General features: G+C 43.1%; 1 long non-coding RNA gene across 1 annotated transcript in view; it reads left to right on the top strand.

The window, feature by feature from the left end:
* The window catches only part of LOC121829489 (uncharacterized), a 92,904-nt gene that overhangs the window by 812 nt on the left and 69,246 nt on the right, over nucleotides 1-22,846 (top strand). The window contains exon 2 of the long non-coding RNA XR_006072371.2: nucleotides 1,084-1,239. This is a non-coding gene — a long non-coding RNA (uncharacterized LOC121829489). The remainder of the gene's footprint in view (nucleotides 1-1,083; nucleotides 1,240-22,846) is intronic.

The following is a 22,846-nucleotide window of genomic DNA, read 5'->3' on the forward strand; positions in this document are numbered from 1 at the left end:
CTGCCAGTGTGGTCAATCATGTGATGGGGAAGTGAAGTCCCTCTAGGGTAGGTGGAGGGTGTCCATGAGCATGTTGACTGAGATAGAGGAAGGGGCAAGAAGAACAGCTTATTGCTGCCTTGTCCAAGAGCCAATAAAGGGACTTCACAGGGTGACCCACATGGAGATCCCCATAACTCTCCTTGTCTCTTTATCCTGCCTCAAAACACAAATCCAAGGAGAACTGACTGAGAAAATGTGCCAGCAACACCTGGCCCTTCAGGAGCACTGTCTAGTGCTGTCCTGATGCCCCAGGCAGATACTGTCTAAGGCACCTGTGATTAGTGCTGATAGTGACCCGCCATTCCCCACAAAGAGCCACCAAGTCTCCAGGTTCCTCCCTGTGAACATCCTGTTGGCCACTTTCAAGGATGAGTCAAGACACGGGGTAAGCCAGTGATCTCTAAGCCTGGGTAAAAGGCATGGGAAGACACCAGCCATACTGATGCCTCTGATACCTTAGACATCTGCACCCCCAGAACTGTGAGACAGTAAAGTTTGGGAATAAACCACACAGTCTGTGGTGCTTCATTTTGGCAACCATAGCCAATGAGTACTGATTACCCTCCAAATAAAATACCTGTGCTTGAATGGTTGTCTCCTGGCCTGCTAAAATGGGAACCAAACCAAGAAGACAGCATTTCATTTGTCCTTTCAACGTCTTGGAAGGGAAGTCATTGTTGTCTGTTTCAACAGCCTAGAAAGACGAATTCCATGAAGACAACTTGAATTTGACTTTGTGACAATACCCTCATTCCTTCTGGCCTCCCACTTCCTCCCCCTAGAAAGCTTGCTGGTGACCCTTGGGCTGTCTCATTTAACACTGCTTTCTGCCTCATCTGGCTCTAGAAGACCGTCGGCTGGAGGGTGACACTTTGGCTGACTTAATAAGCAAGCAGGCCTTGGTGCTGCCTCTCAGAGAGTGCACACTGACCATAGCAGTGTCTCAGCTGGTCCCCAGGGATGTTCGTGTAATGCCACATTAGGGAAGGCAGATGAGCAGAACGCATTTTAAATCCCACCATTTATCCTTCCACTCCTGAGGGAGGCCAGAGTCCTTCAAAAGAGAACGAAGTATGTGAACTTGAAGATCTGAAAAAGATGGGGGAGAATAATGCTGGAGGAGAAGGAACTTGACCTCCCCACTTTGAAGGGATTCTGGGTACGTTGACATCCCGAGGGAAGAACTACAATAAACAGGTGAGGCCAAGAGGAACAGAAACAGAACACAGGGTTTGTGGGATGCTGGGGGCCTGCTGAGTATCCAAGGCAAGTAATGGGAATGAGTTCTTTGGGGAGCAGGCTCAGAATCCTGGCATGCTAATGTCTCTGAGCTGGGAAGATTTATTGTGGCTAAGTGGCTTGCGGTGCTTGCAGACAGATGCAGCCCTCTTTCAGCAATGCGGCCAGATCATCTGTTTTGCTTTCTTCATAAATATGTCTCCCTGAATGTCAAGAGGGAGAGATTTGGAAATAAAACAAAAAGGCATTTTCTATGGGGCACGAGAAATCTCAATTTATCACCAGCTTTTTCACCAAAGGAAAACGATTTGCTTTTTGTCTTCAAAGACGGTTGAACAAATGTTTCAAAACTGCAGTAGGTTATTGCAATTAGTGGGCCCACTTTTTAAAACCTTCCCCGCAGATAGACAGGTGCTCTGAAAATGTTTTCATATACTTGTCTCTGTGAGGTGGAAGGAAGAAGATGAGGTTGCCTGGGAAGTGTCTGTAGGCAGTTGGTCTTTTGTGTTTCCTATGCCATTGGTTTTTTGAACATAGAGGTGTGGACTGTTCTTCAGCTGATGTAGTTGCTAGTCTTGGGAGCTGGGCCTGGAGCAAGCTTCAAGGTGAGCTCTGAGAGGCTGCTGAGAAGTGCACACATTCATGGTGACCATGTGTGATGGTGATGCTGTTGTCTACCTCATGAAGCAAAGCCCACACATTCTGTCAGGCTGCAGGGGGGAAGACACTCAGCTTGGTACTGGGTATGGGGCCCAGAGGGAGGGGTGAGAGAGGGCAGAGGGGAGGGGCGGAGAAGGAGAGAAAGAGTGAGAGACAGATGCAGAAACACAGAAGAGGAGACAGAGAGACAAAGAGACAGAGACAGAGAGGAGACTTATGAATTCCTTAACTCTTGCTAAACATTATGTTTCCCTTCTTTCTCTAAAAGCCTGAGTCAAGTTTGAGACTTATACTTAATGGATGTCTAACAGTTTGGGGCAAATTTTGGGTGCTAAATGTGGTTTGGGTTATTTCCTTATCTCTCTGACTTTGATTTCAAGTGAAATTTTGTCTTATGATGTGTAATCGTGTACAAATTCTTTGCCTAACATGCTGGAGCAGATGCTGTGATCTGTTACCTGAATGTCTCCTCAAGATCAAGGTGCTCATGGCCCAGGGTCCAGGGATGCTGCCCACTGACCATTCCAGAATGTGACTCTCCAAGAATAGTTCTGTCCTTGGGTCTTAAGGGAGTATCTCATCCACTCCAGGTCTTACGTTCTCCCCAGTGGCAGTCTGCACCTAGAGAATGTTGGGTAGAGAGGTGCAAGGGTCTGGCAACCCTGTGTCTAGGATAGTGGTTCTCAGCTTCCTAAGACTGTGGCCCTTTAATACAGTTCCTCATGTTGTGGTGACCCCCACCATAAAATTATTTTGTTGCTACTGTAACTGTAACTGTAATTATGCTGTTATGAATCGTAATATAAATAGCTGGTATGTAGGCTATCTGATATATGGCCCCTGTGAAAAGGTCATTTGACCCCTAAAGGGGTGGTGACCTAAAGGCTGAGAACCACTGCTCTAGGACATGTCTTTCAGGACAGCTCAGCCTCTGAGCTCCCAGTGAGGCATCCTGAGAACACTCACAACTCTCCCGTGACCTCTCAAAGCCCCTTCACTCTCTATCTCCAAGTCTTTTTCTTGTCAAACTTGACCAGTAGCCATTGGTGCCAGCAGTGGGATGCCAAAGCGGATTCTGAAACAGGAATTAAAAGGGGAGGCCCATCAGTCAGCTGGTAGTCAAGCTCCCATCTCATGCCAGATGGAGCCCTGATTGCCCCAGGCATGGACAAAATGTCACAGATGGTAACTAGGCTAGCATTTCAGAGGAAGAGAGTGCTTGAAAAGAAGAGAAGAAAAGGTTGCTGGTTAGTAAACTCCAACTTAAAGCTAAGAGTAGAAACGACAGGGTTTCCCTGACAGTTTTGAAGGGGAATTATGTGCTGCAGCCAAAAGGCAGAAAAACCCCAGGATTGCATCAGGGCCTTCATTGTGAGGGCACGGGGAGCTCTGAATGGTTTTCAGGCTTGGGCCAGCTATTTGACCAGAACCCAAGAGATTCCTGGAGGAGCTGGGTTTCCGGGAAGAAAGTCATTGCACTTGGTGATGAGTATTTCCAGTCTTACACAAAAGGGCCTATGACTGTGTGCTCAAGAATGAAGCACTCAGGGCAGGGAAATACCTTCCTCTTTACCTAAGCACCGAGGTTCTGTGTTGCAGTCTGAAACACCTGAGACTGGGTAATGTAGATTTTAAAAAGCTTACGTAGTTTTTCGTTTTGGAGGCTGAATGTCCAAGATGGGGTAGCCTTGCCTGTTCTGTCACTGATGAGGGTTCTCCAGCTGTGTCACACAGAACTGCGAATATCTTCATGGTAAGCGTGCATGTGGGAGGGAGAGAGAATCACATGGTGAGAGGAAGTTGGAGACTCAGGGGAAAGGGACTACTCTTTTTATAACATGTTACCTGTAGGGGAACTAATTCCTGTGGGAACTCTGGAGATGGTGTAATGGTCCTAAATTGAGCAGTGTTCCTAAATCAACTTCCAAATGGCAGGATTTCCTTCTGGATAAAAGTAGATCACATGTAACACCTAAGAGCAGAAAGGTTGTGGCTTGATCATCTGCAAAAGGGCAGTGGCGTTGCATTCCTGACTCGTGCCTTGACTAGCAGGCATGATGTCCGTCCAAAGCAAGAACTCCCGTGGGAGGGAGATGACAGCTAGGCAGGCACCATGAGCTGCTGTATGAGAGAGAGGTGCCAGGGAGGAGGCACCATCAGCTGCTCTAGGAACAGACCAGAACTGTTTTGCAGGAATGGCTTTCACTCCTTGTCTCTTGTTTCCAAACTTGTTGACTCCATTTCCAAAGTCAACACTGCATTTCCCCCGTGTCTCATTAGTGTGATGGTAACATGCCTTAATAGCCACGATTGCATTGCTGGATTCTTATATCTTGAGCAGTCACAGTAAGTCATGTGCATGGAGGTCAGGGCCTTATCACTTCCATACCTCTTTCCATCGTAGCTGTGGTGGCTATTCTAGGTTGTCAGCTTGACTACATCGGAAGTCATGTGCATGGAGGTCAGGGCCTTATCACTTCCATACCTGTTTCCATCGTAGCTGTGGTGGCTATTCTAGGTTGTCAGCTTGACTACATCGGAAGTCATGTGCATGGAGGTCAGGGCCTTATCACTTCCATACCTGTTTCCATCGTAGCTGTGGTGGCTATTCTAGGTTGTCAGCTTGACTACATCGGTAGTTATCTAGACCCCAAGAAATGTGGAAGAAGGAAGCTTTTCCTTTTTTTGCCTGCTTGCCTCTTGCTCTCACTGGCCATTCCTTTAGTGGGATTAGAGCCTGCTTATTTGGGATTCAGGCATATCCTGAAGAACAGCTGAGACATGCAGCCTCATGGGTTGAACAACTCCTGGATTTTTGGACTTCCCATTGGTAGACAGACATTGTTACATGAGCTGAAGTACTGCTTATAAGCCACTCTAATAGATTTCCATATATATATATGTGTGTGTGGGGGGGAATATGTATAAAATATATAAAATCTACATACATAGATATATAATATGCATGTATGTGCATACACTTATATAGTGTATATATACATGATATATACATAATATACATGTATGTGCACACATTTTCACACACACACACACACACACACACACACATACACACACACACACACACTTTATTCCTTTAGAGAACCCTGACTAATATAATAGCTATCATTCTAAAGGCACATGTTGATGCTCTTATTGACCCTCATGCATTTGGAATATGGAGAAAGGTGGTCAAAAGTGAGCCTATCCTGCCTCTTTCTTACCTACAGTCTTACCATCTCACTGTAATGCTTTCTCTTCTCATTCCACTTTTCTACTTTCTCCAGAGCTCCTTGCTTTTCATTTAGAAGCCTTCCTCCCTTAGCTCATGTCTAGCTCCCTGACTGGATTCCTGCCATCTGGTGCTTTGTACGCTGGCTAATGCAGCAGTCTCTAGACTTGGAATCAAAGGAACACTATTTGAAAATACGGTTGCTCTGCTATGACCAAGCCATTTGGCCTCTCTGGGTCACGGGTGGAAATCAGAATTGAAGAGAAGATGTGGACTCTCTGAGATACCTCAAAATGAGTGTACATAACTACCCACAGATGCTTCTTCTTGGGGAGTCTCTATTGCCTGCAGTCATATGACTTGGTTTCCCAGAAGCATTAACACAGTCTCCATGCGGCTGGCCACGTGGAAGTGCTCACTGAGTGATTACTATGACTTCGGTCCCCTCTTGTGCAGCTAAGAGCGAGTGGTACTTTCAATGGACAACATCTGGGGTTTTGAGGATGACCTCAGTTTTTCTCCTAGTTGTATTGCTATGGCATACTGTTCTAGGGTTAGCATCTCACTTCCTATGCTGACTATGCAACTCAGGGCACGGAACTCAACCGCAGATCACTTGGGTTGAGAGGCAAATATCTGACTGTACTGAACAAGAGACTCCTTGCCCTTGTAACTCATGATCCTTATGCTTATGTCCTTGGTACCATGCCTGACTGCAACCTGACAATTCCACACTGTTCAACTCACCTGTGATGCACTGGATGGGCCACGCGCCACTCATCTTACCAAACAAATTCTTTGAGATAATCAACATGTAAATCAAACAGCTTATCTGGGCTCATGGTTTCAGAGGTTCCCTCCTCTGGTTAGTTAGTTGTTCCTGTTGCTTTAGACCTGTCTGGAAGCAGCACATCACAGCAGGCACAGATAGTGAGGGAACACTGTTTGCCTCGTGGCCAGAAAGCAAAGTGAAAATGAGGAAGCCAGGAGTGTACAAACCCTCAAGGGTGTATCAATGACCTAAAGACCCCCAAGTGCCCTACTTGTCAAAAATACCATCCCATCCCACTAATACCACTCTGGGGGGACATTCTAGATCAAGCTAATAGCAAGAACCATGCCTCCTTTCCCATTGTGGTCCTCCATGAATGCTTGGGTTAGGAGCTAATAACTATAAAACACCCAGTGTCTAATTTTGGCCCCTTCTTTCCCCTGTGTGCCCCTCTGAGCCTATTCTCTAACCATTTTGGGATTCAAGTGTCCCTTTAAACTCCCTTTATCCAAAATTTTAGACCCTGTGCATCTCAGTGTTAGTCCCAGTGAAATCTAAAACCACAGTAAGGCTGCTATTTCCAGAGGCAAATGTCTGTTTGATTTAAACTCTGGCTGGGTTAACACACCACCAGCTGGATAGAAATGAAAAAATAAGCTCCAAGAGGCACTGTTTCAAAATACCTACCCTTTAGATTCATTGGATGCAGCCGGCATGTGGGGTGAGTCTTCCAGATTCTGGACACTTCTGACCTTTAGTTCAGGCAAAAGTCATGGTTAGGTCCCTTGTGACCCTGTCTTCTCCAGTCTCTAATTCTCTACTCACATTTTCTCAGCCCCCCATTCTCTGCCCTTTTATCACTTTTATTGCTTTTCTCTGGACCATCTCCAGGTCTTGACATCTTTCTTAGAACACAGAAGCCATAGACTGGTAAAGAATGCTAACAAGGAAAGAAACAATGTGGAGCCCATTAGGAGGATTGATTTCTAGCCCTTGCATGCGTTGCTAATTCATTCCAGCTTTTAAAGGCACAGCCAGGGGGCTCCCTGGCACTGAGAGCATGGTCTTTGGTGACCCAGGGTGACTTCACCACTGGGTTGCTCATGGGCCCATCACTCCTCAGCTTAGACCTCCTTGGTTTGGTTTTGCTTCTGGTCAGGCTGTCTTGTATTCATCTTGTTTGAGGAAGGCTCTCCTATTAACAAAGATGCTTCCAGAATTTATTATCTCTTAATCTGCATATTTTTGTTTGGTTTTTTTTTTGTTTGTTTTTTGTTTTTTTGTTTTTTTTTGGTCAGGCTTGGCCATGGTGATGCTGTAGAGAGCTGTGTGTGGTGTAGCGTCTGAGAGGCAGTGTGTGTGTGTGTGTGTGTGTGTGTGTGTGTGTGTGTGTGTGTGTGTAGGGGGGGGACCAGGACTGGCCTCCTCTTGTACTGTGTGGGGTGTGCTACTATGTGGATGACCTGGTGTTGCTCCAGCGAACAGCTTCAACGGAAACATTGCTGGGGACCTGATGTTCAATCCTGGCACCAGACCCCAGGAAGCAGCAGACCCCAGTGGTCTCCATGACCCAGTAGGGAAGTTGCTACTGAAAGGTGGCAAGGGTCACAGTTGGCAATTTCACATTCTAACAGTCAGCAAAAGCATAAGGCATGCCTCTAAACTATGATTTAGGGAGGATGAGGCGGAGGGGGAGAGAGAGATTGCTTTATCCAATGTGGTAAAGAGCTCCCAGCTAAGTAAACCTAAAGATACAGCCAGAGGATCCAGACAATGCTTGAGGTGAAGGATGACCTGAGTGGTTGTTTCGGGGTTGAGGAAACACTAGATGAAAGGCCCATGTTACTCACTTAAGGCTTTGAAATGGCAACATGGAGCACATAGTGTTGGAAGAAATTCTGGTCGGGACAAATCTCCCTGTTCTTACTCTAGCTTTGGGTCTTATAGCTTTTGTGTGAGCTGGCCCAGGATTCAGTATGTGAATTTCTCAAAGATGTTGTGAGACTCAGTCATGATAGTGGATATTGTGTGGCGTTGTAACTAATGCAGAGTGCTGGAGGCAAAGCCCAGATACTGTTGCAAATGGGGTTTGGTAGCATGTAGGAGAACCAGACTCTAAACCAGCCGAGCTTAAACACAATGTAGACATTTCTCCCATATCCAAAAGGGCTCTGAGGCAGAAGCAGCATGTCTGTGAAGTCATCAGCTTCTCAAGTTCCTTCCAGTGCTGGTGCAAGTACCTTCCTTTTCCTGGCCCAAGGTAGCTCCCAGGGCTCCTGCCGTCATATCTGCATGTCCACTGACAGCAGGATGAAAGAGGAGTCCAGGGCAGAGGGGCTGTATGCCTTGCTGGTGAGGTAACTTCCTAGAATTTGTATAAATCGCTGTTTTCAATTTGCTAACGAGGACTTAGTCATGCCGGTCCAGGGTGCCTGGAGCATAATGTGTTTTCTTTCCCACTGCATTGTATCCAGCCACTCATCCGTGGCCAGTAGCTGCACAGAAAGAGGGGAGTGGGGTGGGCATTGTGAGGAAATGTGGTAGTGTCGCCTCACATCATAGCCTGTCAATTAAAGTAGAAACCTAATTCGTGCCAGGTCTAGACCTTAGAGGGTGGTCTCCGCTCCATGGATCAATAGACGAGGACCCACGCTCACCGGGTTTTCTTATCTCTAAGGCAACAGTGTGCTGCTTAACAAATATCCCCTCCTCTTTTGCTCATCGTTCACCTCTTCATTTGGTCATCCCCATGGTGCAAATCCCTCCCTACTGGCAGGGTTTGCATGACACCAGCATCATCAGCTGATCACGTCAACCCATTCTTCTCCAGCTAACATTGATTTACCGTAAAGATCTTGATGGTCGACTGGGTGGGATTTAGACTTGCTGCGGAAATAAATCTTTGGGCATGTCTGTTGAGGGTTTGTCTAGGTTAGTGTAGCTGAGGTAAGAAAACCCATCCTAAGCGTAGGCAGCACCATTTCATGGGCTGGAACCGAACAGAGGTGAGAGAAGTGGAGGCTGAGCAGAGCATTCACCTCCCTCTTTCCTGACTGTGGGTGTGACGTGACCAGCCGACTCAAGCTCCTGTCTCCTGCCTTCCTTTATACATTGGACTGTGACCCTGAACGCTGAGCCAGAAGGAACATTTTCTTCCTTAAATCACTTTTGCCACAACAGGCATTTTGTCACATCACAGAACACAAGGAACTAATAGGACGTCTCTCACTGGATAACTGCATGTTTGTGAATTAGTTAAATGTGTTCTGTAATAATTTTGCACATGTATATGATGCCTACTGACCACTCTCCCCCCACCCTCTCACATCTTGTTCTCATCCCCGACTATGCGCCTCCTTTTCTACAAATCTCATTCTCATTTTGTTTAGTAACGCACCGAGTTTAACCAAGGATGTCTGTGTCACCATGGATTTGGAGCTATCTGTTGGAGCTCTGTGGGCTCAACACTGTGTACACAACTAAAGACAATGATTCCAACCTTTTCCCAGGATCCATCAGAAGCCAATACTTTAGCATAAGGGGTAAGGTTCTGTGAAGTCCTTCCCTAAAATTGCATTTTTTTTTTTGCCATGAAGATAAGGTAAAAAGATTATAAAGTACTTATGTATACAAATAAGAAAACAAAACTGTATTATTAAACTATGCCCAGATATAGCCCCAAGGCTCCATTGTAATTATTAAATGGGGAAGATTAGTGGGTAGTGCAGAGGTATCAGAAACAGTATTGTCAAACTAGAAATTTCTTCTTACCCTAAGATGCAAGATTAAAAACTTCCTCATTGTGAAATTTAATCTGCTCTGTTCTTATAAAATTGTCAGCTGAGGTCATCTTCCTTTGCACCGTGATCTGGATTCCACCCTTTAGGAGTCAATCACACACTTGCTAAGTTTCTGACTTGCACCGAGATTTGGTGTGTTTGAATGGCTTTTCTTCCAGGATGAGTCCTTGAGAGACTTGGGGCCAAGCACTACTGTGGAGCTTCAGGCCTGTGGGGTCTTAAGGCCTGGTGATGCCTGGAAGTTGCCTTAATGAATATTCAGTGGGGGCAGGAAGTCAGGTGACAGCAGAGCTCAGACCCCTGGAAGAAGCAGCCTAGTGTGGGAAGGGCCATGCCAGGAGGACGCTCTGTGTCCATCAGAGTTTCTGGTTAGACTGAAGGTCCAAGTTCCAAGGTGAAAGGAACCTTCCTGAAGGTCAAAGACACATTGGGCTGCTGTTGCTGCAACAAGCCTCCAGACAGCACCTGTAGACCTTCCCCTGACCTCCTGCCCGCTCCTGGAAGATTCCTCAGGATGTCTTCTGACAAAGATGAATTCTGAGTAAGGATGGCAGATTTTTCCGAGGACAAAGAAAAGGAGCTTGTCTTTTGGTGCATTTAAGGAGATGAAGTCAGCGTCTGAGGAGGAGTCTGGGCGGCTGTCCTCTCGTTGCTTCTCAGGCTCTATGGTGTATTTTTCTGAGTTATGCAAAGGAATGACTAGCTGGATTCTGGCTAGTCGTTAGAAGTAGCTGTTCGTTTTCCTGTTCAGTTTAGGAAAGGAAGTAAGCTGTGTACTCTGGAGGTAAGATTTCTCTGACATGCCCGTGCCATCCACTAATCTCTTCTTCGTCAATTAAGCAGGGCCTCAGGCCACAATCTAATGCTATTTTTTTTTCCTGTACTTATTTTACTAAAAAATGAAAATCCACTGTTGTGTTAAAACATGAGCTAGCAACCATGATACAAATTCCTAGTCGTTTTAGGTCTAGGGATGGTGGTTTTGGCTTTATTGGCCCAATGGTGATTGACAGGGTCTAACAGGAAAATCTATCTGGTACTGTACCTCCAAGTGTGCGAGGAAGGATTTGGGGAGGAGTGTTGGGGACCGGTGATGTGTCTAGTGGGAAGCATAGGATGGAGTTTGCATGTGAGAACTGTTGCAATGGTTTGGAGGCGGGAGTGAATGAAGTAGTTTGGGTAGCAGAAGGAGAGATAAAATGAGAGGTAGCATTTCATAGCTTGTTGTTCGAATCTAGATGGTCTTTTAATAAGAAACCCAGAACCAGATATTGGGGTGAAAGCTGAAAGACCAGAGAAGCAGAGCAAGTCACAGCCAACCGCACCTCAACAACTCCTCAGGCAATCCTGTTTCCTCAGACTGAAAGCCTCAGAGTCCTCACCAGAAAGGATCTCAGCTGAACTGCTTTAGTTCCTGTTTCCTCGCGCCTTATATACCTTTCTCCGCCCAGCTATGTTACCTCCTGGGATTAAAGGCTTGTGTGCTTCCCAGTACTGGGATTAAAGGTGTGTGCCACCAGTATCTGGCTCTCTTTCTGGTGTAGCCTTGAACTCACAGAGATCTGGATAGATTAAGGGTGTGTGCTATCACTGTCTGGCCACTATGTCTAATCTAGTGGTCGGCTCTGTCCTCAGATCCCCAGGCAAGTTTATTAGGGGACACAATATATCACTATAATAGCTGTTGACACTGATACACAGAGCCTGGGAATTGACTGACATTCTCATGCAGCAAGTAAGGCTTGGATTTGGTGGCATTTCTGTACTTCAATATAGAAATTATGAAGGCAATGGATGATGGAACACTGTTTCCACATCCTGGCTATTGTGGACAGCTAGGAAAATGAGACAGAGGCCAGGGACAGCCTGTCCCATGTCAGCGGAAAACACTACACTAATATACTTTCAATGAGCACAGGTCAGCTACATGCCAATTGATCTGCACAGCTCCTATCCTTTGGAGCCACATACTGAAAACAATGTGGCTCTTTTCAGGTGTCACTTGCTATGTGCTTCCTGGGTCTCCAGGGAATATCTCATGAAGTCACAGAATCTGGTCTTTTTCTGAGTTACCAAACAACCAAAGACAATTGGTAGAATATTGGTTCACATATGAAATATCAAAGCCCCCTTTGTCACTTTTACTCATTGATTTAAACATCTTCAGAGCACCATCAGGGTATCAGTGGGGGATAAAACCAAAAGAAATGATTCCTCAGAAAACTAGAAATAGACCTACCATATGACACAAGTATCCCACTCCTATGCATATGCCAAAGGACTCTATTTACTTCTGTGGTAGGGACATTCTCATCCATGTTCATAACTGCTCTATGCACAATAACTAGGACATGGAAACAGTCTAGACATCCATCAGCTGATGAATAGATGGTAAAAATGCAGCATCTACACTCAATAGAATTTTCTTCATCTCTAAAGGCACATTACATTTGTAGATAAATGGAAGTAATTGTAAAGCATTACACTACTTGAGATACTATAGCTCAAGAAAGACAAACGTGAGACTAATGATTACTTCTCTCCTCTTGTCGGATGTATAGCACCTTCCTGCATTACCAAAGCTTCCTGTTGAGAACCAGCTTGATTTCTTGAAGTTCTATGCCCTAGTATATGGTGTTTTCAGAAATAGGTTCTTACCTTCAGGTGGTGGAGAGCAGTAACTAGCATTGGCAATAGCCTGTAGTGTTTGGAGGACCCTTTGACCAATAACTCAAAAATACATAACCCTATCCTGGCACTGATGGTTTTATTTGGTGGTATATGATGTCTAGTTGGGGTACTGCTTCCCTCATCATATGGTATCTTCACTTAAACTCTTTATATATGGCTATATTTACTAAGCTTCTATAGTCATAGGTTTCTGTTAAAAGTAACTATCAATCTCACCCATCTTTGAACACTGTAAGTGACAACCGTGACCTGCCTGTAAGATGTTCTCAATCAGAATAACCATACACTTTTTACATTGTATTACAGGCCCACTCCATGAGATAGAATCTGTACTCAGCACTGTTAATGAGGTCAAGCACCTGAGGTCTGATAGGTTATGGGCCCTTGAGAAAAACCTACTGCTATCATTCTTCTAAGTGAACATAGCAATAAAATGACTCCTAATGGCGTATTGCTACACTTACAGATCAATGCATTTTTCATCCTTCATCAGAAAAGCCTCTTCTTGCAGTAGATGGTAATTAATATGGAGACCCACAACTGGACAATGTGCAGAGAGTGAGAGACTTTGGAGCACTTAGTCCTAAATGGGATATCTTTATCACACTCTTCCCCTCACATCTCAGGACTATGTGGAAGATCTAGGGAACATTTTAAGAGCCAGAGGTGGTAGACACCTCCAAGGAAACTGTTTTCTATATACAACAAGCTGATGCGCAGATAAACTTTCAAGAATATGACAGCGTGCTCAAGCCAGACAATCCCAGCATGGAGAAGGAGAAATGGGCACAAAGTCCAAGCCCTAGCCAAGAAGCCATTTGCAGTTAGTAGATGCTGGAAGTGGGAGAATCAGTTTTCTGCAATGGAGTGATGCTGGATATGTCAATCACACTTCAGGGCAGACGCTATGCTCAGGAGTAGTTGACCCACACAAAATGGACCCTAATTGTGAATGTATATGCATGATTTTGTTTTGTTTTTAAGAGACAGAAATAACACAAAGTTGGGTGGGTAGAGAAGTAGGGGGTGGATCTGAGAGGAAATGGGGGAAGGGAAAGGGTATGATCGAAATATAGTGTATAAAATTCTCAAAAATAAAGAATTGAGAAAGGAAAGTCAAATTGTTACATGTTCTCAGTCACATGTGAATATTAAAGTTGAATATATAGATTTATGTGTTTAATTTGGAGCATCTGTAGAACCAAGAAAACTAGAACAGGACCATTGGTGGGCAGGGAAAACCTTGCATAGGGGATATTACTCATCCTAGAAGCCAGAGGTTGCCAAACACACATCCTAGGGGCCGGTGTGGGATTTCTCCTCTTGAGCTGGTGACCAGAGGTGTCCCAAGGACACCCTAGACGGTTCAGGTTACTATCTTTGCTCTTAGTTGCCCCCAAGAACTTGATTATAAGACTTGATTGCTGAAGACACCCACATGTTGGTTATGGGGAAATCAAATTGGAACTGATCAGGAAGCACCTACCTGCTGACAGTTCTGGAAGGTGCTATGCAGGCTGCTAGAGGAAAACAGTCATCAGCAGTCTCACCCAGCTATCAACTCTATGAAAGACAGTAATGACCATGGGTGGAATAGCGGACTGAGGCCTCGATTTATAGGAGGAAACACTCACCTGCTATTCGAAAGCTGGCCAAGTATTCATGGTTAAGTGTGCTCACAGGAGCCAGGAGTGAACACACCTACTATTATTCTGCTAAATAGCTGTGAGGGCTTCAAGCGGAGGAAGAGTCAGTTTTCTTTGAGGGTGTGGCTCCTGGTTGGTCAGCCATGCTCCAGCAAATGGCCCCACTCCCAGGGAGTATAAGGGTATTACAAATGGGAGTCAATGGGTCATTTAACAAAAAAAGGAAGACATGAAGTTTGGGGAGTTGGGAAGATAGAGTGGATCTGGGAAGATTTAATTGGGGTGGGATATGATTCAACTACATTGCATGAAATTCTTAAGGAAATAAAAATATTTATTAAATAATAAAAATACTATATTACAAGGAAGCAAAATGCAAAAGAAAAAGTTGTCATCTTTTCCCCAGAAGCTTCCCTCTCCACCCCCCAACTACTAGTTGAGTACTATAGATTTCTAAATTAAATTAATTCTTTGACAATTTCATAAGAATATCTAATACATTCTGACTACTACTGTCAACGTAAACTTTTCTTATATCTCCCTTTCCCTAGTCAATCCCCTGTTCTTACCTACTAGTCTTGCTCCCATATTCATGACATCTTGCTTTGTTAAGCATGGCTATCCATATGACTGCTGGAACTTGGTTGGCTAAGTGGTGGGTACATGACTAAAGACAATGACTCCCCTTATCAGCCACCAGAATCCATGAGTTTCTCTCCCATCAATGACTGAGTGTTGACAGACCCTGTCTTGTGCAGGACCAGTGTAAGCAACTGTAGTTACCGTGAGTTTATTACTGTAGTAGCTATGGCACACCAAGAAGACACCATTTCAAAATCCTCCCCTTTATCATTTGGCTCTCACATTCTTCCCACACTCTCTTTGACAATGTTGTCTGAGCTTCAGAGGGAGTTTGTACAAAAGTCCTGTTCAGGACTGAACACGGAACCATCACTTATTCTCAGTACCTTGAGCAGCCACAGGTTTCTGCCTTTTCCACAGTTCACTTGGTTAGAGAAGCTTTTCTAATCAAGACTGAGAGCATTTATCTTTGAGTATAAACTTGAAAGGCAGTTTGAGACCATGTTCTTAACCAATAATAGTAATAGTAACAAATAATAATTCTCCTTGGGGCCTAAGACCTCCCTGGCCATGTTTTTGTTTCTAGTTTTTCTCTCTCCAGAATTATACTATGAGGCACGAATTCTCTCGTGTCAGTGATTCTCCAGTCTTAGAGAGTAGTTGGCTGGCCTCATGATGGTCAAGTCACTGTGGCACCAGTGGGCATATCTTGCCTGGCAGATTGGTCTTTAGAATGGAAGCACTACAACTCGCTCATTTGTCCTAATACTGATTAATTATGGGTTTAAAAATATATAAGTGCGGGGTTTGAGAGATAGTTCAGCTGTTAGGAGCATGTACTGCTCTCTAAGCTTGCCTGAGTTCGGTTCCCGGCACTGAAACTGCTGCCGGGGTCTGATGCCTCTGACCTCCTCAGGTAGCTGTACTCAGGTACACATACCTAGACACAGGCACGCACTCACAATTAAAAGTAAAACAAATCTGTTTAAAAAGATATACAGATTTCTACATTTCAGCTATGTGGACCTTATTGGATATTTAATTTAATTTGCACATAGTTCTTCCTTTACTCTGAGTTGATTTGTCATTTTTTTTTTTTTTTGAGACATGGTTTCTTTGTGTAGCTTTGCGCCTTTCCTGGAACTCACTTTGTAGACCAGGCTGGCCTCGAACTCACAGAGATCTGCCTGCCTCTGCCTCCCTAGTGCTGGGATTAAAGGCGTACGCCACCACCGCCCGGCTGATTTGTCATTCTTGATAACACTATGGACTCAAAAAGATTGAAGTTTTGACAAAGCTGAATTTATGTGTTACAAAAAATCACACGTATGTTCTCTTCTAAGGTATTTCTAGCTTTAGCAGTTGTGTGTAGAGTTTGCTTACTTGACTTATACTTTTATATATATATGATGTGACGTTGAGGCCAGGGTGAGTCTTTCTAATATAGCTATCCACCTGTCTAAACACCACTTATTGAAAAAACTATTCTTTTATTAATTAATGGACTTGGCATTCTTGCAAAAAAAAAAAAAACTGGTTGAGCATTGGTTTATTCCTTTTTTCCAATAATTGTTGTTTGAGATTGTAATATAATTACATTATTTCTCCATTTCCTTTTTTCCTTCCAACCGTGCCCCCCATGTACCCACACCCACTCTTTCAAATTCATAGTTTCTTTTTCTTCAATTGCTGTGTGTACCTTTAATCCAGCTGCATTGACAAATAGGTAGAACTTTAGAATAATCCCACACTCTCTTGATTTTTATACTTTGTAACATACAAGAAAGCATGGGTCTGCCAGTTTTATTGTTCATTTTCAGGAGTCTTTGGACTATCCTTACATTTCCATATTTATTTTAGAATTATTTTGTCAATTTCTTCAGGTAGGGCAGTTGCAATTTAATAGGGGTTACATTTAATGTATAGATCAATTTGGGGAGCAAACCCCATCTGAACCATATCTCTTCCAGTCACTGCATTAGATTTGTGAAGATCTTCCCATCATTTAGGTCTTTGGTTTGTTTACTTTACTGATGTTTTACATTTTTCAGTGTCCAGGTCTTTCATCTCCTTCCTTAAAATTGTTCCTACACACACCTTTTATTATAGAATTATTTCCTTTGTTGTATTTGAAATTATCTATTTTTTGCTTTTAATTAATTTATTTTTATTTCTATACAATAGATTTTAATCATATTCCTTTATCTCCTTCTCCTTTTATAGCATATAGGTATTTGCTTTTGGATTTTAATATTGTATTTAAAAAAATCTTATAGAATGTGCTTATTAGGTAAAACACTATTTTTATTTTGTTTAGCATTTTCAGTATTTAAAACTTGTGTCAGCTGAGGGAAAGTCAGTTTTCTTTAGGCATTCTGCCCTTGAGGGGCTGGCTGCCCACGGTCCAGTAGATGTTTTATACCCATGCATAGACAGGTAGTACTAAGTCTACTCAGTGGGTTTTGAAAGCAAGCACATAAAATTGAGATAGAAAAGCGGTAGAAGGGTACAGGAGAGGAAGTGGAGGGTGGGGAACCGGGGGGTGGCTTTGATCAAAACATGTTGTATGCATGCATGGAATTCTCAAACAAGTGAACAATAACTAAATAAAAGTCATGGCGTTTGTTAGCAGTGGTAGTTGTAATTTTTCTTTTCCAACCTGGAATCTCATTATTGTTACTTCTTTTTCTTTCTGACATAGACCTAGCTAGAATCTCCAGGGCTTTTTTTTTTTTTTTTGGAAAGTAGTAAGAATAGATAACCTTGCCTGGTTCCTTGTCTGGGGGTGAGGTTGTCCAGTCTTTCATCAGCATGTAATGCTGGTATGCTTCTTCATACACCTGCTCAAGGAAGTTAGTCCTAGTTTGTGGAATCTTTTCTCTGTGAAAAAGTTGTGGCATTTTCTCAGTGCATCCACCTAGGTAGCTGTTGAGACAAGCATGTGGTATGTGTTCCTTACTCCATGACTGTAGTGCAGTACTTGGAGAGATTTCCACCTGCTGCAGTACCCTTGCGTTACCATGATAGACCTTGCTTGTTGACAATGCGTAATGACTTTTGTTCATTGCTGGGTTTGGCTTCCTCTGTGTTAAACGTTTTTGTCTTTGTTTTCATACAGCTTGTGATTTTCTTTCCTCCCCATGACTTTGACTCAATTTTGTATTAGGGGGATGAAAATGATCTTGTAGAGTAAGTTAGAGAAGGTTCTTTTCTTTGTTGATGTAGCTATTTAGATATTGGGTAAGACTAATGAAGTGAATCGCCTTCTCCTATACTTTCTTTGTAGGAAGTTGTCTGGCTAGGAATTTAGTCTCTTTCTTCCTTTTGAGTCAGTTTTCAGTTTCCAAAATTTTTCACCTATGAATTAGACTATTGTTGGCATATGCTTTTTTCAGGACATTTTCTGCGTTTCTGCAAAGTTGGGACTTCTTTTTTTTCTCCACATACTGTAATTTCTGTCTCCTTTCTCATTTCCCTGTTCATTGGTCTAACTAAATTTTTGCCAATTTTGCAGATAATTAAAGAGCCAACTTGGGGTTTTATTGATTTTTTTTTTACTGCTTTTTCCATTGTCTATTCCTACTTTAATGTTTATTATTTTCTTCTTTCTTTGGATGTAATTTGCTCTATAGTGACTTTTTTGTTTGCAATGTAACAGCTTAGATTGTGGATTTAGATGATGCATTCTTTCAATTAACATCTCTGCCTTTACTTGAAGACTTTTTTCCATTTGTACCCGATGTTTAAGATATACGCCTGCCATTTTGTATCTGCCTTTGATGCAGACTATATCTTTTTGTTGTTATCACAGGCTTCTTTTGTGTTCAACAGATACTTTTTAATGTTTTACATTAATTCCCTGGATGTTTCTTTTACTATATATATTTTTGGTATATTTTCCCAGTGATTGCCCTGGGGGTCCAATTAACCTATTAATTTACTGCAATCTAGTTTTCATTAATGTCAACTTAATTACAATATTATATAAAAACCTTCCCACTGTGCTGCCCCAGTCCCTCCTTCATATCTTGTTCTGTTATTATCATAGAAATTATGCTTTATGCCCATCAACATATTTGTAATTATTTCCTAATATGACTTACTTTTAAAAGACACAGGAGAAGCAAAGAGCTATGCAGAAAATACATTTATCCCCCACTTTTATTTACCAATGTGATTCTCTTCTGGCGCTCTTTATTTCACCATCTGAATTTTCTTATTGACCTGTTGTTTTTCTCTGAAGGACTTATGGCAGGGATTATCTAGCAATGGATTTTTTTTCCTGTTTTTATCTCCAACAAAATTGTGATTTCTCCTTTATTTTTACATATAGTATTGTTGGGTAGAAATGTTTTTGTTATACTGTAGGGTAGAGAATTCTTTGTTGACAATCATTGTCCTTTTACTGTTAGCACTCTGAATGTCTTCTGCTCTGTATGGTTTGTGATGAGAAGTCTACTGTTGATCTTATTATAGGTCTTTATCTGGTACTTGCTTGCTCTTGGGCTTTCATGATTTTCTTTATCATTAAAATGCTTGATTATGATGCATTTGGATGTATAACTTTGAGATTAGGTTTTGTTGAGCTTCTTGGATATTCAGCTAACATTTTCCATCCATTTTAACATGTTTCTGGTCATCCTTTCTTCAAACATTCTATTTTTTCTCCCTCCTCTCACAGATCCTCCTGGCACACATTGCTTCCTTTGATATTACCTCTCAAAGTTCTGAGAGCTCCTCTTTATTCTCTTGCTTTTCAGGCTACACACCACTTTTTTAAAGCAATGTTTTTATTAATGCTTTAAGAATTCAGAGCCGGGCGGTGGTGGCGCACGCCTTTAATCCCAGCACTCGGGAGGCAGAGCCAGGCGGATCTCTGTGAGTTCGAGGCCAGCCTGGGCTACCAAGTGAGTTCCAGGAAAGGCGCAAAGCTACACAGAGAAACCCTGTCTCGAAAAACCAAAAAAAAAAAAAAAAAGAATTCAATACAATGTATTTTGAGCATATTCACTCCCAAAATTCTTCCCACTAGTACCCTCTGCCCCTCCCATCCCTTCTCATTCAACTTTGAGATTTCTTCTTCTTCTTCTTCTTCTTCTTCTTCTTCTTCTTCTTCTTCTTCTTCTTCTTCTTCTTCTTCTTCTTCTCCTTCTCCTTCTCCTTCTCCTTCTCCTTCTCCTTCTCCTTCTCCTTCTCCTTCTCCTTCTCCTTCTCCTTCTCCTTCTCCTTCTCCTTCTCCTTCTCCTTCTCCTTCTCCTTCTCCTTCTCCTTCTCCTTCTCCTTCTCCTTCTCCTTCTCCTTCTCCTTCTCCTTCTCCTTCTCCTCCTCCTCCTCCTCCTCCTCCTCCTCCTCCTCCTCCTCCTCCTCCTCCTCCTCCTCCTTCTCCTCCTTCTTCTCCTTCTTTTTCCTGCTCCTCCTCCTCCTCCTCCTCCTCCCCCCCCCCCCTCCTCCTCCTTCCTTTTTTGCCTTTTCCATCAAGTCCAGCTAGTATTGGGAGTGGAGCCTGCCCTGGCATGTGTTCGACATACCAGGGGTCACCTTATTAAAGGAAACCGACCTCCTCTCCCAGAAGTTATCAAATGCTAACAGTTCTTTGGCTGCTGGTGGGATTTCATGTCTACATCCCTCAGCTATGTGCTGGGATCTTGCCTGTTTGGAGCTTATGCAGGTCTTGTGCCTGCGGGCACAATCGCTGTAAGTGCGCATGTGCAGTTGCCCTGCTGTGGCCTGAGAGCGCCGTTTCCTTGATGCTATCTGCCACCTCCGGCTCTTACAACTTTTCTGCTCCCAGAATGGCACATTAATGACTTATTTCCAAGCTCGCTAGTATGTTTCTCTGCTTATGAAATTTTGCTAAGAGTCTATGCTGAAATTTTTTTATTAGACTTTGCACTGTAGAATTTCTATTAGTTTATACTGTGTTTGTGTGTACCATCCCTAGCCCTTTATGAATCTTCTGTATTTGATGAGGCATTGTATTCACTTTCCTTTAGTTCTTAGAGCAAGCACATTTAAAGGCCTTTTTCTAGTAAGTCTAATCCCTGTCCTTCCTCAGAGATTAGGGTTTTTTTTTTCTCAATGACAAGTCTGCACTAGAAATGTGAATGATTATTATTTTTTTACTTCCAACCTAGACCCAAAGAGTGAGGGTAAATTAAAATGCCACAAATAATTGCTTTTCCTAGGGTTTCTGTGTTTTTCTTAAACACATAGCTCTAGAGTGGTGTCAAGCCTTTGGCTAATTTCAAGAGTTGTAGGAAAAGTTGATTCTGATAATTGACAAATAAAAAGCCCAGTGCCAGGAATGGGTTACCTCTTTTGGAGTTGTTGGCCAGTGAGTTCTCACAGGCCCCGAATATTGCAGGCTACTGCCAATATCCTTGGTTACCCTCCAGAATTTGATAGATTGATGAAGACACCACATAATTGAGTCATAGAACGTGGTCAATTATTAAGCTTTCTGGGAACCACCCTTCTCTACATAGTCCTCCACACATACTTCATCATGGGTTGGTTGTGACTAAAAGGATAAGTTAATACGTGGCTAACTCTCATGGAGATGTTTAGCTCAAAACAAGAATTTGGTGGACTCTTCCTGTCATTAGGGTTACCTTGAATTCTCCCAATAATCCTGAACAGTTGCTAGGTCAAGTTCTTGTCAAAGTCCATAGAATTGTTTATTGAAGATGGTAACAGATGCCCTCATCCAAGCTCAGGGTTCTGTAGGCTGTAGGGATAACAGGTACAAACATCCCAGCTTATACTGAATAGATATGCTCATTAAATAGGAACTATTTCTACAAACCATGGCTCTCCTATCTTCTTCATGCTGCTTGTGCATGCATGTGCTGGAATATTATATTTAAAATGTTTAGAGAAATGTGTGTGAGGGTTTGTTGTATCTTGCAGCTACTGAAGACTCCCTGGCAAACTTCTTCTGATATGTAGGCTTCATAAGAGTTCAGAGATGGCCGGGCGTGGTGGCGCACGCCTTTAATCCCAGCACTCGGGAGGCAGAGGCAGGCGGATCTTTGTGAGTTCGAGGCCAGCCTGGGCTACCAAGTGAGCTCCAGGAAAGGCGCAAAGCTACACAGAGAAACCCTGTCTCGAAAAAAAAAACCAAAAAAAAAAAAAAAAAAAAAAGAGTTCAGAGATGAAGATGCAAGAACTGGCCATGATGGTCATGGCCACGACTTCATGAATACGCTGGGTTGGCCTGACATGGGAGGCCAGCACGGTCTGAAACTTGTCTTGGAACTGGCAGCCTTTACAGGAGGAGACAGGTGGCAGGTCTTTCCAAACACAGCAGATGGACTAAAAGCAGTTGCTCAGAGCAGCTACAAATGGGACCGGTGGCTTGTACGACACCAGCTGTGCGTGACGGCTTGTTTTATCGCTCTTTGGAATGTTGTCTGTGGCCAGTTTACAATGGTTTTTATTCTTGCCCTGGCTGTAAATCTTGCTGTAAATTTGCTCTAATGCAAGGGAAAGGCTGTGAAGTGAGACACGGAACCTCAAGCATCAGCTGATTATAGAGGGAAGGGAAGCACACTAAAGATGCCCAGAGAGAAAGTGAAGGAGAGCCAGGGGGAGAATTAGTCGACGGAATGGTCATTACATGCTCGGATTTGTCCCTCTCCAAAACAATTTAATTGAGAGAGAGAGAGATGATGACACTTTCAGAGGCATCCACCAGGTGGCACTACCAAAAACGTTTCTTGGCTTCTCCCTTTTAATTTCTTAGAGTTAATTTAGTAAGCTCACTATTTTGTTTTTAGAAATGAGAACAACAGCTTCAGTTTTGGAAGGAGAGTGCATGGATGCTCATCCTATTATTCTCTCTACCTGCCCTGTGTTTATGTACACACATGCATGGTGCAATTTTCCATACCAAAAAAGACCCTTTTCTCAAGAGAGACAATATGTTCTTGGTTAGATCTTTTTTCAAGGACAATTTTGAGCTAATTGTCCTTGATTTAGGGTTATGTGGTTATATCTTCTGATTAATGTTAATGTAGTTGGTGTTTTTCTTTTTTTTACTCTGGGCCTATAAAAAAGCCCTTATATGAGCTCCTTAATAAACTCTTAAACAATCCTCGCCAAGATTGAGGGAGAATGCTAAATTGTTCCCCATACCAAAATAGTTAGCTGTTCTTCCAAGTCTGATTCTGAGATATGGAGC

The sequence above is a fragment of the Peromyscus maniculatus genome, chromosome 1 (genome assembly GCF_049852395.1).
Source record: "Peromyscus maniculatus bairdii isolate BWxNUB_F1_BW_parent chromosome 1, HU_Pman_BW_mat_3.1, whole genome shotgun sequence".
NCBI classification, from domain to species: domain Eukaryota; kingdom Metazoa; phylum Chordata; class Mammalia; order Rodentia; family Cricetidae; genus Peromyscus; species Peromyscus maniculatus.